The sequence below is a fragment of the Acomys russatus genome, unplaced genomic scaffold, assembly GCF_903995435.1.
Source record: "Acomys russatus unplaced genomic scaffold, mAcoRus1.1, whole genome shotgun sequence".
In the NCBI taxonomy this organism is placed as follows: domain Eukaryota; kingdom Metazoa; phylum Chordata; class Mammalia; order Rodentia; family Muridae; genus Acomys; species Acomys russatus.
The window spans coordinates 6,102-23,468 of record NW_026131744.1 but is presented as its reverse complement, the minus strand read 5'-3'; the positions used below and the strand labels follow the sequence as shown (position 1 = coordinate 23,468).

Sequence of the window (17,367 nt, the reverse complement as noted above, 5' to 3'; positions counted from 1 at the left end):
TTGAGGTGACACAAGCTCCACAAGAAGACCAAAGAGGCAGATAACCAGAGCAAAGAGAGGCTTGCTGAGACTGATTCAACAACCAAGAACAAGGCATGAACTGAACATATGCCCTCTACAGAGAGGTAGATGATGGGCACCTCAGGCTTCATGTGGGTCCTCTAGTAAAATGTATGGTGTTGTTAATGAAATTGATTATGATGCCATATTTTTATCACTTCATCCTTGTGGGACTATCATTCTAGGCCATAGGGAAAGAGGACAGGCTCAGTCCTGATGCAACATGGTGAGCTGGGGTGTATGGGAAGGCGATCTTCACTAATCTGAGGCATAGGAGAGAGGGAATGGAGAAAGAGAGGAATGGTAGCACTGTAGGAAGAGAAAGGATGAAGTGTACAATTAGGATGTAAATTAATAAATAAATTAATTTACCAAAAGGTATTCATGGACTATGACTTTAGGAATATGATTTCTCCCTTATATTTTGTAGAGAATTTTTGTCTTGTCTTAATAAAATTATGTAGCACTTAGGAATGAAGATGCACCCCAGCATCCCTGCACTGGAAGACAAGATGGAAAAAATCTCCAAGGCCACCATAACCTTGCCCTTGGTGCTGTGCTACACAGGGAGTAAAGTAATCCACACAGTGCAGAACACCAGCATGCTGGATGTCAAAAACTTGGCTTCATTGAATGTGTCAGGCAGGATCCTGGCCAAGAAAGCCAAAATGAAGCTTCCCAGGGCCAGGCAGCCTAAGTAACCTAGGACACAGTAAAATGCTATAACTGAACCCTTGTGACAGACAATGATGATGTGGCCATGCTCAGAGTCTGCATCAATATCAACAGAGGGAGGATAAGCTGCAAGCCAGATTGAACAGAGGATAACTTGGATGAGTATACAGAGAGGAATGATGTAGTTAAGTGTTCCTGAAACCAGAAAGTACCTCATTCTTCTTCCACAAGCTGTGACTTTGAAAGCCAGAGCCACTGTAATTGTTTTGGCCAAAACAGTGGAAATAGCCACAGAGAATACAATTCCAAATGTGATTTGCTGTAGGATGCAGGAGACTGAGTTTGGATGGCCAATGAAGAACAAGGAGCAGTGGAAACAGAACATGAGTGACATGAGTAAGGTGTAGCTGAGAGAGAAGTTTTTGGCCTTCACAATGACAGTGTCACTGTGCTTCAAAAATACCCCAAGAACCAGAGCTGTGAAGGCAGAGAAGCATGAGGCAATTAAGGCCAGAGCCATTCTCAAGGAGTCTTCATAGCTCAGAAAGACCTCAGCTTTGTGGATGCAGTGATTCTGCTCTGTGTTGCCATACTGGTCCTCTGGACACTTCACACACTGGTCCTTGTCTGATTGAGAAAGGAAATATTTGTTAGTATAACTTCGGCAGTTTATTTACAAAACATTTTATTAAGTCTGTTGGAAAAGCTTTGCAATACCTTCATCGTACTGCTGATAATGTAATTGAAACACATTGCTGTACAACAATGCTTCTATTTATTAATTCTTATTATCTTTTTAGAGAAGAAAACCAACAAAATTTTGTCTATTTAACAGTGTTGGTGACATCATTTACAAGGTTTTCAGAAACTAGATTTCTTAAATCATTCTGGATGCTATCATGAAATAAATTAGTCTGGTAAATTCACAAAATCTAAACTCATTAACCACAGCATCATTGAGTGTCTTTTAAAACCTCCTTTCCCATGCACTAAGTGCCTCCTGATTTCACTGATTGTTTAATTAATGCTTTCTTTATCAGAGATGTAGACTGTCTTCTGCTTGGGGAAGAACCGTGATAGCTTTTCTAGTTAGCAGCCCGAGCATAATGATATCTAAGGAACAGTAAAATAAATCATTAGGGTTGGCAGTGTGTGTCTGTGTGTGTGTGTGTGTGTGTGTGTGTGTGTGTGTGTGTGTGTTTATATTTATGTGACAAAAAATGTGTAACAGATGTGTTCATAAATGTGATAATCCTTTGGGAGAAGTAGGAATGTGAGTACGAGAAGTAAAGTTTCTCAGTATATAAACGTAATATAAAGGTTTGAAAACTGTAAAAAAATAAAAAAGAATTAATAACATGTCTTTATTTATGTTCTAATATGGCAGTATAGACAAACAATTCCTGACTCTGGATCATGAGAAGCACTAATTCTATCACTGAGGATAGAAACCTCTCTACAGACTGATCACTACAAAGCCCTTCATCTTGATTTTACCTTCATGAGAAGCATTCAGCATCTTCTTGCTTCCCTAATTTCAATCTCTTTGAGACTCGGATTCTGTGAATATACTCTGAGGTAAATTTATATATCAATAAACAGCATGGAAGAAATAAAAACAAAACCCAAAAGTGACCTAGATTTTTTTTCAAGACAGGGTTTCTCTGTCCTGGACTCACTTTGTAGACCAGGCTGGCCTTGAATTCACAGTGATCCACCTGCCTCTGCCTCCCAAGTGCTGAGATTAGAGGCATGTGCCACCACACCTGGCCAGTAACCCAGATTTTTGTGTGGAACAAACTACTTCACTCATAATATCCTCTCCTGAAATGGCAATGGTAGGAAATTTCATTGGAATTGTGATGATTCATTAGGTAGTTGCTGAGAGTTATAAGGTGCTTCCTGGTTTTTAAGTCTTTCATGTGGAACAATTTATCCATGGTCAATTGTAACTAGTTACTTTGTCTAAAGTGTTGGAAAGTTAGCTGAACTATGAAGAGAATGTCCTGCTCTTGCACAAGACCTGATTCACTTCCCAGAATGCATGGGAGGTGTTTCACCACTGCCTGAAACTTAACTATAGATGTATTAGTTGTCTCTTAACATCATCTGTCCTTATGTAAACTTACCCTCCCAATACATATACACACCTAAAAATAATGTTAATATTTTTCTATTATTGATGTAATTACCATTAGTTCTTATTCATTTTTAACATTTACAACATTTGTATACAGTTTATTTAATCATTGTGGATGTTATTTGAGTGCATAGATGTCACAAGGCATTTCTAAGAGTTCTTTGTTCCTCTCACTATATGGGTCCTGGGGATGAACTCCAGCTATCAGTCTCAGTGGCAAATGATTTAAATGTAGAGCCATATTATTGGCCAGAAACGTATTTTAAGAATTTGAATTTTGTTGCATAGTACCAAAGGCAAATGTAAAATACTACACATTCTCAACTTCCATTTAGTCAAGCATAAATATATAATCATTTTACTAAACTGGCTTTGTAGGTTGCAATAAAGGTTTAATGTTTACTAACTGCTCTCAGTACAAAACCATCCTAATCTATTATTTCATGAAATTATTAATTTGGTGCTATTTATAAAATTTTTGATATAAGACTGCTTATATTTTGTACACCACGTGTCAACAGTTATCGTCAGCTTCCTAGAAACAAATCACATCAGACATTTGAAAATGGGTGAGGGAATAACAATTGGGATGTAATCAGATTAAGTTACAATAAATAAGGGGGGAAAAGAAAATGGTCCTCTACATATCACACAAATTCTGTCTCATATTCAGCAGGTTTTGATAATTTTACAAGTAATTTTTTGATATCTACACTCATTTTTCAAGGATACAGATTTGGTTTCTAGCACTTCCATTACACAGCCCACTGGTTCTCATGCCATATTCTGTCCTCTGTTGGATTCTATGCATACATGGTGTACATAAACATATGTAAAGGTGTGTGCACACACAAAGACACACACACACACACACACATATATATATATTTTATATATATATATATATATATATATATATATATATATATATATATATATATATGCAAAAAGAATAAATGCACATTTTAAAAATTCATGACTGGGAACATGTGTTCATGAAGTTATAGGGGAAATTAATAACCATAACAGATCTCATACAGAATGTGCTCACACTGCACTTTGATTTTGTGTCTTTGAGAAAGTATGATGTGACATAAATCGAATCAAAATGTACATCTAGGCAGAAAGGTTTTTGTTTTTGATGTTGTTGTTGCTGTTGTTGTGACATTGTTTGTCTTTGTACTCCTGTGACTGCTAATGGAGAAAATGGTATATTTTATTTTTTTAGTTGCCTTTTAGACTCCTTCATCGCCCCTTTTTGGTGGACAGAGGTCTCAGTGTATATGATTTATCATATTAGCAAACACTCACTTGTCTCATTAGAAATTTCATTTTCTGGGCAGTGGATACAAATAAAACAGCAAACAGACATTACCTCCTGCCTGAGTTTTCTGAATCCAGGGCCACAATCAGCACTGCATACAGAGGGCACCATCTGAGGAAATAAGATACATACTGAGTTTTACCTACTTCATCAATAGCTATATTATTTTAGCATGTTGAGATATCAATAAACTTATTTTATATACAGAAGCTGAGGTACCACATGTCACTTAACACATTGTATAATGCCAAATATGTGAATATATTAAAACAAGTTGATAAAAAGTTGAGCTCTTTACCAAATCTTAGACACTATGGAAACAGAATTTTAGAGTACTTTGTGCAAACGTTACAGAGATGCTACCTGGTTTTCTAATTGATTTTCATCAAGATGACACAAAGTACAGTAAAAAGATAAAAAACATGGAATTAACCTTATCTGAGAAACTCTTTCTATCAGAATAGCCTGTCTTTCTAATGCTAATGCATTTTATTATTTGGTATTCATTGTAGGCATGCTCAGTCTACTAAAGGCAATGTTCTTGTTAGGCAAGGATGTATGAGAAATGAAACAGAGCAATTGAGTAAGCAGTGTTCTTTCAAGGGCCTATGCTTAATTTCAGTCTACAAATTCCATCCTTGTCTTCCCCTGTCTATAACCCATGAGCTAAAATGACCTTTAATCCTCACTTTGCTCATGGCCAAAGTTTAATCAAAGCAACGACTTTGCAAGATATGAGAAAAGCACATCTAAAACAGGCAAAATATCTCCTCAAGTCTCAGATAACAAACACATCGTCCAGTAAATTAAGACTTCAAATCTTCACAAACTTATTGTAAAGAAAAAGCACAGTTGAAAAGACAATCCTAGTGACAAAATGCCGAGTTGATGTGTAAGAAGCTGTAATGTGATGTATTTCCTGAAGTGAGAAGACCTTAAGGAGCTTACAAATACTGTGGGAAGCTCAGTAAAAGTCAGTTTGTTTCTATGGCACCAGCCAAGGACAATACATGCAGGAAGCATCGAACCCCTACCCAGATCTAGACAATGGACAGGACATTCTGCACAGTTGAGTGGAGAATGAGGACTGACTTTCACACAAACTCTGTTGCCCCATATTTGACCATATCCCCTTGATGGGGAAGCCTGGTTCCACTCAGACAAAGGATAGCAGGCTACCAAGAAGAGACTTGATATCCTAAGAGCATATACGGAGGGAGGAGGTCACCCTCAGTCACAGATGTAGGGGAAGAGCGTAGGGGGAAAGTGGAAGAGAGGGAAGAATGGGAGGACACAAGGTATGGGATAACTATTGAGATGTAACATGAACAAATTAATAATATATTCTTAAGTTAGTTTGTTTGATGTTAATTGAAGGTTTCCTTAGGTTAAAGGAAGGTTATGTTTTTATTACACTGAGCTTAGTGATGAGGCTTTGTAAGGAACATTAGAAATTAGCTGATTGCTGCATGCTCATTTGAATCCTTCATTCAGTATTAAGGTCTAAGTGAAAACCTCATTGTCACTGGTGCACAGATTCATCTCATATTCTCCACATATGCACTGAACTAGAATGCTTTCTTTTGCTGTGGTGGTTGTGAAACAGGGTCTCACTCTGTAGCATTGGGATACCTCAACTCTCTATCTAGAACAGGGAACATAACCTTCTCCCATTTTCTTACTTTTCTTATAATTTTTTCATATTACATCTAAATTGGTATGCCGTCCCTTATATCCTCCTGCTCCTCCATCCCTCTGGCTTTCACCCTATTTCTCTCTCCTATGTCTGTGACTGAGGGGGACTGCCTCCCCCTGTACATGATCATAGGGGATCAGGTCTTTTCTTGGAGCCTGTTATCCTTCCTCTGAGTGCCACCAGACCTCCTCATCAAGGAGACATGGTCAAATATGGGACGCCAGAGTTTGTGTGAAAGTCAGTCCCCACTCTCCACTCAACTGTGATGAATATTCTGTCCATTGGCTAGGTCTCATTGGGGTTCCATGTTTACTGCATGTTTTGGCCTTGGTTGGTGCCATACATTGAGAATAACCCCTGGTTCAAGATCGGCACATCATAATGTTCTTCTTGTAGGCTTCTAGGACCCTCTGGATCCTTCTATTTCCCCATTCTCCCATACTTCTCTCACCTAGAGTCCCAATAGAATGTCTTCACATATATTCCAATTTCCTGCTAAGTGAAGACTTTCAAGAGACATGCCCCTTGGGCTCATGTACAATTATAAGTGAGGATATAAATCTTTAGTCATCAGGGAAATGCAAATCAAAACAACTCTGAGATTCCATCTTATACCCATCAGAATGGCTAAGATAAAAAATTCAAGTGACACCACATGGTGGAGAAGATGTGGAGAAAGAGGAACACACCTTCATTGCTGGTGGGAATGCAAACTTGTACAACCACATTGGAAATCTATCTAGTGCTATCTCAGAAAATTGGGAATAGAACTTCCTCAAGACTCAGCTATTCCACTCCTTGGAATATACCCAGAAAATGCTCCATCACACAACAAGGGCATATGCTCAACCATGTACATAGCAGCCTTTTTATAATAGCCAGAACATGGAAACAGCTTAAGCGTCCCTCAGTAGAAGAATGGATAAAGAAACTGTGGTATACAAAACAGGCCTCAACAGATAAAAGACGATTGAAATAATACCTTATATCCTATCAGATCATCATGGTTTTAGGCTGCAATTCAACAACAGCAGAAATAATAAAAAGCCTACATGTATGTGGAAATAAACAACTCTCTGCTAATGACACCTGGGTCAGGGAAGAAATGAAGAAAGAAATCAAGGAGTTTCTGATATTCAATGAAAATGAGGAGCAACATACCCAAATTTGTGGGATACCATTGAAAGCAGTGCAAGAGGAAGATTTATAGCACTAAAAGCCTTTAAACCAGAAGCTGGAAACATCGCATTAGCATCTTAACAACACAAGTAGAAGCCATAAGAAAAAAAGCAGAAACACCCAACAGGAGTAGATGTCTGGAAATAATCAAACTCAGGGCTGAAATTAACAAATTATAAACTAATAAAACCGTACAAAGAATCAACAAAACCAAGAGATTGTTCTTTGAGACAATCAACAAGATTGACAAACTGTTAGCCACACTAAGTAAAAGGCAGAGAGTCAGTATCCAAATCAACAAAAACAGAAATGAAAAGGGAGACATAACAACAGACACTGAAGAAATACTAAGAATCATAAGATCCTACTTCAAAGGCATATATACCACAAAATTTGAAAATCTAAGGGAAATGGACAACTTTCTTTATCAACTCCACTTGCAAAAATTGAGTGATGAACAGATAAACAAGCTAAATAGTCTTCATTTCCCCTAAGGAAATAGGAGCAATCACTGATAGTCTCCCAACCAGAAAAAGCCCAGGGCCAGATGGTTTCAGTGCAGAATTCTATCAGACCTTCAATGGCGATGCCAATACCAATATTCTTCAAGCTACTCCAAAAGATAGAAATAGATGGAACACTACCAAATTCATTCTATGAGGCCATAGTCACATTTATACCTAAACCTCACAAAGACCCACCAAAGAAAGAATTTCAGACCAATTTCTTTTATGAACATCGATGCAAAAATACTCAATAAAATACTTGCAAAATGAATAGAAAGAACACATCAAAGATATCATTCATCATGACCAAGTAGGCTTCATTCCAGGAATCAATGTAATCCACCATATAAACAAGCTGAAAATAAAAAACCACATGATCATCTCTTTAGATACAGATAAAGCAATTGATAAAATCCAACACCCATTCATGTTTAAAGTTTTAGAGAGATCGGGGATACAAGGCACTTTACTCAACATAATAAAGGCTATATACAGCAAGCCAATAGCCAAAATCAAAGTAAATGGTGAGATACTCAAGAAAATTCCTCTAAAATCAGGAACAAGGCAAGGCTGCCCACTCTCTCCATATCTCTTCAATATAGTACTCGAAGTTCTAGCCAGAGCAATTAGACAACAAAAGAAGATCAAGTGGGATCCAAATGGGAAAAGGAGGAAGTCAAGTTATCCCTATTTGCAGATGATATGATAGTGTACATAAGTGACCCTCAAAATTCCACCAGAGAACTCCTACAGCTGATAAACACCTTCAGCAAATTGGCTGGATACAAAATTAACTCAAAAAAGTCTGTAGCCTTCCTATACACAAGTGACAAGCTTGCAGAGGAAGAAATTAGGAAAACCACACCCTTCACATTAGCCACAAGCAATATAAAAATATTTAGGAGTTAATATAACTAAGCTAGTGAAGGTCTTGTTCGAAAAAAAAATTTCAAAACTCTGAAGAAAGAGATTGAAGATGACCTGAGAAGATGGAATAATCTTTCTTGCTCATAGATCGGGAGAATTAACATAGTAAAAATGGCCATCCTACCAAAAGCAATCTACAAATTCAATGCAATCCCTATCAAAATTCCTACACAATTTTTAAAGACATTAAATCTTCAATTCTGAACTTCATATGGAAAAACAAAAAACCCACAATAGCTAAAAAAATCTTGTAAAATAAAAGCTCCTCAGGAGGAATCTCCATACCTGATCTCAAACTGTATTATAAAGCAATAGTAATTAAAACAGCATGGTCCTGGCACAACAACAGGATGGTTGATCAGTGGAATCGAATCGAAGACCCAGATATAAATCCACACACATATGGTCACAGTTTCTGTTATAATAAAATACAGTGTAACTATTGCATGAACTCCTTGAAGAAATAACGTAAAAAATATTGAAAATAAGAAATATAAGATAGGAGACTAGAAGTAAGTTTTTTATGTGACAGTTTATTTCCTTTCACTAACTTATAAAAAAGCATAAATGTACCAACTAAACACAGAGTGTTTACTTGTATGTAATGGAAATGAGTACAGTTCTTTAAACCCACCTGTCGACATTCCTGTGGCCTACTCTAGCATGTCTTCAGATAAATGGAGCTTTTGACCATGTGGAAAATATAGGTTAAACTTTCCTATCTTCACCGTAAGTTCAAAATCATGTGGGAGATTCCAAATGTAGAAAATGTCATACTCATTCTGAAGTTTTTATTTCTGGTTCATGGTCACTTTGTCTCCAGTAGGACTAGTGAAGTGGGCCTTTCTCATCAAGGAGTGCCTCTGAAAAACAGGCAATATTATATAATGTATATGCTCTTCCCAGATTGGAGAAAATGTATGATAATTTCATCTGAAAAGCAATTTTATTGAAGGTATCAGGTGGAGATTTTCAATGAAAAAAAAACGATATGTTAATTTGTCCTAATGTTTGCAGAATTTTAGTTCACTGAAAGGAAACTAAGAAACACAAGCATAGACAAGCACTTACACATCAAGCATACATGTACAACTCACCAAACACACCACACACACACACACATGCATGCATCTGCACACACAGAGACCCACATGTATATATAGATACACACTTAATGAAGCCCCATATTTGTTTACACACACATTAACATACATGTCCAGACACACATATGAGCATACAGGCACACACAGATATATACACCCAAACAGACACACAAGTACAGAAATGTACCAAACACATACATAGATATACACATGCACAGACAAATACACTCAGGGAGACATGATGAGAAAAAAAACATTCACACAGGAAGACATTGACACAAAAACACATTTATGCTCACAATATCAAAGGAAAGACAGACAGATACACACACACACACACACACACACACACACACACACACACAGAGCAAGACATATACATATGTGCAAATCGAATATACAGAACACAGGAACACACAGACACATGCGCTTATAAATACAAACAGAAACATACATAAAAGAGAAACAAACATACACATGAGCATTTAAACACAGACAATTTATGCTTCCTTCTAAAAACAGACAGAGAGTCAGATGGACGGAAACACACACACACACACACGCATGCATACATATGTACACACACACATAAATACAGATATACACACAGATACACAGAAGCACACTTAGAAACATAAGTACAGTGAGAAACATATATTCAAACAAATAGTGTGTGTGTGTGTGTGTGTGTAATAAACTGATTCACATAACTATTTCTGTGAAATTACAATAAGATTTTGCGGAAGGTGAACAGAGACTACGTTTGGGGAGAATCAATTAAGAAAACAATCCCCTAAACTTATTTCTGCAAATTTCAGAATTAATGGACAAATACTCATCTCCTCATCATGGAGACCATTAATGAAAAAAGACTAATTATCTCTCCAGTATTAGAACAGGTATGGTTATATTCAGTTCCTCTGTTACAGAATCACTGATTTTCGCTGAAAAATTGTGTCTTTCATTCCAATGCCTTTGTATTAAAGTTCTATGCATAGCTCTAGATTTATTGTGTCAGCATAATAAACATTTAGAAACCTAGGTTTTGGGGAAACATTTCCTAGTTCACTCAGTTACTCATATGAGAAACTCTTAAAAATTATGACATTGATAAGACCATGTATAATCCAATAGAAGAAACACTACCTTCGAGCAGATATGATCATGTTTTTTCTCATTGTCAATTAGCTGATTTTCTACTTGTTGAAGAAGAATCTCATGAATGACATGGGCCAAAACATATGTAGCATTGTATATGTCCTAACTGCTATCACTGAACGCCAAGTCTAAAGTCTGTACCATTAGCCATTCCAATGAGACATTGGATGAGCAGTTCTTCATTGTCTTACAGTTAGATGCTGAGGCTTAACAGTTAAAGTTCATCCACTTCAGTCTTGCCAGATATTTATCTGAGTATTTGAGAGGGTTCAATGTCTGGACAAAATTTTTGAAACCTGAAATCTTACCATGGTGCTGTGCAAAAGCGAGATTCCCATGGAATGGGTCAAGTGTGAGATCTCTCTTACTTGTAGGAACATCCCAATGTGAGGTGGTGATCCATGTTCTTTGTATATCTAGAGATTCCCACATTCCAAAGGCCACAGCAAGAGTACTGTCTGTGCCACCATTAATTATAACAACATTTGTGGACGATGTCATGATTTGGTACTAATACACTTCAGCTCTTGACATGTATACCTCCATGTTCAGTGGGATCATGTTCACAAAGGCAAAGCAAACTGTATCCTTTTCCATCTCTCTTTTCAAATCTGAGAGAAATTGTATACCCTGTTCATTGTCAGAGATGGCCAGCCCTACCCAGTTGCAGTTTAAATAAAGTAAGAAGGCGACAAGGGCCATGGGGAGAGATGTATCTTCATGGGCCATCTGATAAATATAGGAAAATTGTACACGGTCATTCAGGAGAGGATGAAAGGCCCATAAGTAAGACGAAGAACCTAGGACACAGGGAGCAGCATGAGGTAGCATGTACTTTTAAGAACTTGTAAACACATTTGATCTGTAAAAATCTCTAGAAATCCCCCTTACCTGTTACTTCTCCTTTTATCCCCATTTCACACAAAGAAATTCCAGATCCCCATCAAGTATCTAAATAATACCATTGAACTACACAGATTGACAAAAGTCCAGTAAGACCAGTCTCGTCTTTACACCCTTTTTTGCATCTTATCAAAGCCACCAATGGAGACACAAATTAATTGAATTTTAACTGCACAATCTCTCACCTGCTGAGGTTCATGGCTGTACATGAATGTCTGATATACTACAGATGCTTCCCAGTTTGGTCCTGTAAGAAATACTGTACAAATGACTACTTGGGCACAGTCATAATTAGGAGAAAACAAATGAGTTGGTTGAGAAACATGAATGAGAACTATTAATTCTGACACACTTATAAAATGTGGTACTGGAAATCCTAAAGACATATTTGGTAGAAGATCAGGGTTTTTGTTTATTTCATCCAAGGAAAAAGCCAAAACCAGAGGAAACTGGCTTTCAGATGGTGTTCTGTAAAATGATACAATATTTATTATGTACTGAAGTATACACAGAATCATTTGAAATCAATACAATGACTATCCTGTACTTGAAGATATTGTCTTTATCCCTAAGTTTGGAACAATTATCCCGTGGAATAAAATTTGCAAAGACAAAAATATGGAATTTTGGAACACCTATAAAATTTCATCTGAATTCATCTACACAAAACATGCATATTCCATGGAAAGCATTTCCATCTATGGTTATTGAGTACTTGCTCAGAAGGTAAAGAGAAGGCCACAGGTTTAGATGAAGCTGTAAACTTGATGATGTATTCCTTTATTAATTATAGAAAAATGTGAGAATTTTACATGATGTTTGAGCCTCTGAGTTTCTGGTATATCCATATGAAATCAACTGAATTGGCTAAGGTAGTGAAAGAATGACTGATGAGTGCCCAGGAGTGTTTCTGGGGCAACATTTAGTCCCAGTATTAACAATTCATCATAATTAGTTGGAAATATATTTATCATATTCTCTTCTATTCATCTTCATATTGTTGTTTTGCTTTTTAGATTATTTTTCAGGCAGAGCATTTTTTTACTGGTTTATTTTCAAATAAATTCACACACAGGAGATACATATTGAAGTGGATGCATTTATGACTTTGGAAATCAGTCTGTTACTTTATCAGAAAACTGGTAAAAGCTTAACCTCCAGACATAGCTGTACCATACCTGGACTTCTATTCTAGGACACTTGCTGAATTATGTTCATAACAGCTTTATTCATAATAGCTAGAGTTCAGAAAAAGTTGTTGGCACTCAAACAAACAATGGAGAATAAACAATGAAATACTACTCAGATATAAAAACATAATCATAAATCATAAATTTTTCATGCAAGCAGACTAGAAAACATCTGCTGAGTGTGATAACCTAGATTAACAAAAATGCACATGGATATACTTACTTAGCCATATAGTACAGGATAAGAATACTTGAATTTAAGGACCAAAAGTAAATGAGTAAGAAGGAGGAACCCAGAGAGGATGCTTTATTCTACCTCAGAGAGGGAAATCTAATAGACAGCAGAAGAAGGTGAAGATATGGAACAAGGTAGGAGAGAAAGCTCAGATATAAATGAGGGTAGATATCAGGCCTAGGGAGAGCTGATGCAGCAGGTCAGAGGGCCTGAACAGTAAGAATAAGGCATAGGTGGAGATATCTCTTTGATAAGATGCATAAATAAGACAGGTCTGGGATAATATGGTGGTGACTCAGATGAGAGAACACTCTAACTAGACAGAACTGCTAATGGAGGGAGGGGAGTACCAACCAACCCACAAGAACTATGACTCAAAATTTACTTTTCCTACAAGATATGAAGTGATAAAAATAGAGCAGAGATTAGAGAATTTCCAAGCAATGCCTGGCCCAAACTGAGACTCAGAACACAGGAGAGAGACAACCTCTGACTCTACTATTGGCTCTCTGCTGTGCTTTCAGACACCAGTGAATTAAAACAGATGCTAAGAATCAAAACCAAATATTAGACGAAGTGTTCAGATTCTTGTAGAAAAGTAGGAAGAAATATAGAAGGAAGAAGAACTAACATAAACTACACAAGAAAATCAACAGTCAATTTATCAGGGCACAGAGGGAGTTGTGGAGACTCAATCACCAACGAAGGATCCTCAAAAGAGTGGACCTAGGACTCCTACACAGATGTAAGTGATGTGTAGTTCAGGCTTAGTGTGGGTCCCCTAGTAAGATGAGCTGGGACTGTTTCTGACATAGACTCTGTTGCCATTTTTTAAATTCTCTTACCCTTGGTAGGGTTTCTTTTTCAGGCCACATGAGATGAGTACGCACTCAGTCCTGATGTGATTGTTGAGTTGAAGTGATTTGGTCGGGGAATCCCCTTCTTTGAATAACAGAGAATGCAGATGGAGTAGATGAAGAGAGAATGAGATCAGGAATAGAGGAGGGAGTGGGCAAGGATCAGTAAGTGAAATACACAAACAAATATATTATGTAAAAATGATGTAATCCTGTGTGTGTCTGGATGTATGGACATAAGCAATGCTTTTTTATGACATGGACAAAATTAAATTGAAGTTTTTTATTCTCTCTATGGGAAAAATCATTCTTGTCTCTTGCTAGTTATTTCCTATTATCTGAACAATAAGCATCAAATATAATCCTTCACTCAGAATGATTCACTCGTATTTAAATATAATTAGATTTTCATTTAGAAATTGTACCTTTGAGTTATCTTTGTCTATACAAATAGCTCCTTTTAGAATACCCTTTATTACAGCACAGAAAAATTGTCATTGGACATTTCAGTAAAACACATTAGAAAGTTGATACTTGAACTTGTGAGACACAAACATTAACTCTTGCACACTAAACATAAACAACATCAATTACTTGAGCTACTAGAGTGGTCTAGTAGTCTAAAGTGCGTGCAGTGCTTGGAAACAACAGCCAGAAATTCACAAAGCAAAAAATGTGTAGAGTATCCACATGGTAAAATATGCAATTATACTTAGTAAAATAACTAAAAGAAAAATGTAAGTAGTAACTGTGACAAAAGTGTAGGAGAATAAACAGCTTAGACGTAAAAAGAAGTCACACATTTCTTTAAAAACTGCAGAGATGAGCTACTAGGAAACTTCTCTATTTCTGTTCTCAAGCACTATCAACTATATATGCCACAAATGTAACTCAGTCAGCTGACAAGGGAAGAAGGAGTCACTACTATTAGTGATAATGTGTCTTCTCAAACATAAAATTTACAATCTGAGCACTCTTTCTTTGTGCTAAAACATATTTTGTCCACACTTCCAGTTATACTAGCAGAGCACTAGCATCTTACTGAGAATAAGGAACATCTGGAAATTGCAGTGAGATTTGTTTCTGCCAATATTACATGTTTGCAAAATACAATGTAAAGAGTAAGGCAAACAGGAAATCTTTATGATATTATTTTAACAAAAAAGGGCAAAAATTAAGTTGTAATATAAGATTTTTTATTTCTGTTTATGAGAAGAGGAATCCCTCCTCTCTCTTCCTAGTCATTTCACGTCATCTGAACAACAAACATCAGACATACTCCTTCATTCTGAATGATTCACACAGATTTAAATATTATTAATTTTCCACTTAGAAATTGTACCTTTGTGTTATCTTTGTCTACAAAAAAGTCCCTTTTAGAATGCCCTTTAAAACCGCACAGAAAATTGCCATCAAAAATTTCCTTACCACACAATAGGAATTTGAGACTAGAATTTGTGTGGCTCAAACACTAACTTATGAATGCTAAACGTTTTGAAACACCAGTAACTTGAGCTGTCAGAGTAGCCTAGTAGTATAAAGTGATGTTCTTAAAAACAACTATCAGAAATCCATAAAGCCAAAATGTATACAGTAACCACATGGTAAAATATACAATTATACTTAGTAAAATTACTGAAAGAGAAACATAATTGGCAAATGTGATAGAAGTGTCAGAAAATAAACAACTTAGACTTAAAAAGGAAGACACTTAATTCTTTTTTTCTTTTTATTGTTGTTATAATTTATTCCTCCATTCATGTTACATCTCAATTATTATCCCATCCCTTGTATTCTCCTATTCTTCCCTCCCACTTTCACTCTATTCCTCTCCCCTATGACTGTGACTGAGGGGGAACTTCCTCCCCCTTTATGTGATCATAGGGTATAAAGTCTATTCTTTGTAGCCTGCTATCATTCCCCCTGAGTGCCACCGAGCCTTCCCGTCAAGGGGATATGGTCAAATATGGGACACCAGAGTTCATGTGAAAGTCAGTCCCCTCTCTTCACTCATCTGTGAAAAATGTCCAGTCCATTGGCTGGATCTGGGTAGGGGTTCGATATTTACTGCACATATTGTCCTTGGTTGGTGCCATAGTTTGAACAGAATACCTAAGCCCAGATCGGCCCATCATAAATGTACATATTTCTTAAATAATTGAAGAGATGAGCTACTAGGAAACTCCTCTAACCATGTTCACAAGTACTGTCAACTACCTACACATGCTACAAATATAATCCATTTAGATGACAAGGAAAATAAGTGGTCACCACTAGTACTGATTACCTCAATTTTCAAACATAAAATGTATACTCTAAGCATTCCTTCTTTATGCTAAATAGAAAATGAAGAACTGGGCTTTGTACTACTTACAAGACAACGGTTGTGTATGTATACAAGTTAAGATGGAGATATAAGGACATGTTTAAAGTTCACTTTGGACAGATATTCTACTTACATTTTTGGTGCAGGTTCAAAAGTCATAGAGTGACCACATCCAGATAATTTTAGAGAGTAAATGAACATCTATGTGAAAGCTTTCTGTACCTAGGTGTACTCCAAATATTAGGTGCCCCCCCCACAGGAACTGATAGATACACACTGATAGAAACACACTCTATGGCCATTTAATTGTACCTTCTCAGGATGAAACGTATTGAAATAGTATGTGGTATCTTTTGATAATAAAGCACTGGGTACTCTGCAATGGAAACTGTCAGCAGGAGGGCTAATCTTTATGAACGTGGTAGAGACTGCTTTGTTCACTCAACTTCTGGCCTTGAAATCAGGAGGCTAATTGGAAGAAACAAAATACTTTGTAGGCAAATTTAAATTAATAAAATAGCGTTGAGTTTATAAAAGAATTTGGTGTTGTTTCTTTGTGCACACATTGGAAGAAAAAGACAACATTCAAAGCATTATTCTGTTTCTCATCTTCAGACCTCTCTAGAAATACTTGTGATGACATCTACATGAAAATATAAAAAGCACTTACAGCGTATCCAGAATGTTGCTAAAGTAGTCTTTCTCCACAGACCACTGCACTGTATAAAGGAAGAAAAAACACGCTTCCATTAATTCTCTGCACTTTTCTTCATTCTTCATTATCCAAAGGCACCTGGAAGGAATGAAATTCATCATGAGAAGTGGACTGTGCAGAAACATGTAGAACAAAATCAAAGCGAACATCTTTGTCCTACTATAAGCCTCGGAGTTGTGGATTGAGAGGTGTCATGCATATCAGCCTAACAAATGGCCACCCATGTGTTCCAACCTTCTTTTATTTTTCTGGACAATGGAAAGTTTATTTGCACATTCATGATTCCTTTTTTCCCTTAGGTCGTTCCTCATTCCTGGAGGAATATTCCCTGGGACTTGTCATCTGAGGTCCACAGTACATATGGTAAACATGA

At 36.7% G+C, this 17,367-nt stretch overlaps 1 pseudogene; it reads right to left on the bottom strand.

Annotated features, from left to right (window-relative positions):
• Positions 1–456: 456 nt before the first annotated feature.
• LOC127186443 (vomeronasal type-2 receptor 116-like) lies at positions 457–17,143 on the bottom strand (annotated as a pseudogene).
• Positions 17,144–17,367: the final 224 nt, after the last annotated feature.